The following is a 3036-nucleotide window of genomic DNA, read 5'->3' as shown; positions in this document are numbered from 1 at the left end:
GGAGCCTGCCTCGGCCCCCTCCGCTGCGCCTGCGCGACAGGCGACGAGCGCGGCTCCGCGGCCGAACGGAACAGAGGCCCTGCGCGCATGCGCTGCTCTCCGTTCCACCCCCTGTTTCACGCTCCGCCCTCAGGCTTGAGCGGCGGGAGATAAATTGCGGCGGGAGCGAGCCGCGTCCCACGCGCTCCCTAGAGGTGCCGCGGGCGGAGCGGCTCTCCGGGAGACGCGCGGCCCTGCGGCTCCCCCTTCGCATCACAGCAGGCGCTCCCCCGCCCCTGCTGAGCTCTGGGGCCGGCCACAACGGGCCCCTCCCTGGCCAGAGCCACAGGCTGCCTGGGAGTTCCCCATCTGCCCCTGGACCCAGCTCTGCCCTGTGGGGAGGGGGCTGCAGCGTGCGGGGCAGGAAGAGGCGCCACAGGGCGCTGCTGCTGCTGCCCCTCTGCCAACCCAGGTGCTCTGTAAGGAAACAGAGACAAGGAACGGGCACAATCTTGGCATCGCATGCTGTGTGCTGCCAGGCCCAGTCTGCCCGAGGTAGCTTCATGCACTTCATGCCATGCTGGCTAGGTGCCCGTCTGCCAGAAGGAATTTAAATCCACCATGGCTCCCGGCACCTCCAGGAGTGAAGGAGAGAAACAGCCACTTGTCTGGTTCATGCTGACAAGTAAAGCAACGCAGGGCGTTTCAGGGCAGGAGGTGACTGCTGCGGAAGCCATGCAGCCAGACCCTCCCCGCGTCTCTGCTCAAGTAAGTGGTTCTGGGAAGGGACTATTGTTTCCAGGTACAGCACCTCTAGCACAGTGGGCCTTAGGCACTACCATAAAGACATGATTATGGTAGTAATGTGCTCTTCTCTTATTGCATCATTCCCATGCCCCTCCCTGCCACTGACATCAGCTGGGGCACTGGGTGATCATGCATCCCAGAGCCATGTCTGTCTGTTTACACATATGTTAATGAGACATGCTAGGGGTGAGAGACACTGGCAAATGGAGGCTCACACTGATACTGCACCCGCTGCTCCTGCTCTGAAGAAAGAGGCCTTCCTGCTGCTGGGCTGTCACCCAGGTGCCTTTCTCCAGCGCTGAAATTCATACACACACAAACAACAGTGCCAGGTCCGGGGCACCAGCCAGCCCTGGTATGGAAAGCCTGTCCCCACCTTTGAGCTCACCATCTCGACAGGAGACAGCCATCCGCAGCAGGAACAAAGCAATCTAGGAGGTCTGGAAAAGCCCCTTGCTGGGGTCCAGGGCCCACCGGGCTGACTGCACCAGTAACCACAGCAGGGCACTCACTCTGCAAGCCGAAGGCTCCCGCACAAGGCGCCAAACTCAGCCGTAGCATAAACAAGTGCAGCTCTCTTATGGCTGAATTTGGACTGAGACCTTTCTTAGATGGTGAGTTCTATGGGGTAGGGCTGTGTCTCTGCATGTGTCTGTGTAGAGCCAGCACAATGGGGCCCCAACCCTGTGTAGACGCCAACCCTGACTGCGGCCTCTGGCTGGCACTCCAACATGAACACTTGAATACATATGAAACATGAATAAGAATTTAGGGACAAGGTGCTGAAAAAGTTCCTGGGGAAAAGCGCCCACCTCCCTCTTCTCAATACAAGCTGAGCGCGGGCTGGCCCAGCAACCTTCCTGCCCTGGATGCCTAGTGCAGGCTCCTTTCCTCACAATTTCCTCCCCCACCAATTTCAGTAGCTCTCTGGGGCTTGGTGCAGCTACTCCTCCTCAGGACATTCTGTGCCAAAAAAATTCAAATTCTGTGCTCAATATTTTAAAATTCTGCAAGTTTTATTTGTCAATAAATAAATGCAGAGGCTCCAGCACGGCAGGGGGAGCACAGGCCACTGATTTGCTGAAGGTGGAAGATCACCCTGCGGCCTCCCCACTCCCAGGACACAGACTTAGCCGTGAGCCGGCACCTGACCCTGACACAGCACAAGGCCTGGGCTTGCCCCAGAAACACCCTGGGGCAGGCAGCTCAACCAGGCAGGGTCTAAGTGTGGAGGGGCTCAGTGTGGGGGGATCCAGGTGTGGGGAGAGAGGGTTTTGTGTGGGACAATCTGAGTGCAGGCAGCTAAGTGGGGGGTCTAGGTGTGGGGGGATCTGGATGCACAGAGGCTTGTTGGGGGTAGGTTCCAGGTGAAGGACCAATGGGACTCTGCAGGGGCTTCCAGGTGAAGGTGGTTGGGGCTCAGCGGAGGGGTCTGGGTGTGGGGGGCTCAGGGTGGTGCAGGGGATGGGGCATCAGTGTGGGGGTTTGAGTGTAGGGAGATTAGTTGGGGGTGGTCTGGGTGCAGGGGTGGGGGTCCGGAGGCAGGGGATCTGGGTGCAGGAGGGGTCCAGATGCAGGGGTTGAGGTTCAGTGAGGTGGGGTTCGGGTATGGAGGTTCTGAATGTACCCGGTGAGGCTTGGCAGCAGTGTCTCAGTATGGGAGGTCCGGCTGCACAGGAGTTGGATGGATGGGGGAGCAGTTTCCCATACAGTGACCCCTTCCCCCACAGTTGAGGAGCGATGGGGGCAGGAAACAGGGGAGGATGCTGAGCTTTCTGCAGCTGCGGGAGGTTTCTGGGGTTGGGTCTGACACAGCTCCAGACACTCCTTGCAGGGGAAGAGGAAGTCCTGTCCTCTCCTGCCTCCAGCCCAGTCGGCACTAGCGGCTGATCCCGGCTCAGGGTAGGAGCCACTGGCTGGGGTGTCCCCAGCCCCATGGTGATTTACCTCTCCGCCGGCTGCTCCGGGTGCCTGAAACGATGTACCTGCTCTGCCAGGAGTGGTGCATGACTGCTCTTGCAGCTTCCCTTGCTTCCCTGTCAGAAAGTCATTTTTCTGCAGGAAAGCAAAGAAATCTGCGGGGGATATTAATTCTGCACACACGCAGTGGCACAAAATTCCCCCAGGAGTAAGCTACAGCACTGTCTGGGTCGGCTTCCATCCACCCATAGTTACCCCACCAGTTTTCCCACTTACCCAGCACAGGAATCAGTATGTGCTGACAAAGCATTACGAAACAGCCACTGCAGC

Source organism: Natator depressus, chromosome 12 (genome assembly GCF_965152275.1).
Source record: "Natator depressus isolate rNatDep1 chromosome 12, rNatDep2.hap1, whole genome shotgun sequence".
NCBI classification, from domain to species: Eukaryota; Metazoa; Chordata; order Testudines; family Cheloniidae; genus Natator; species Natator depressus.
This window is presented reverse-complemented; position numbering follows the sequence as displayed.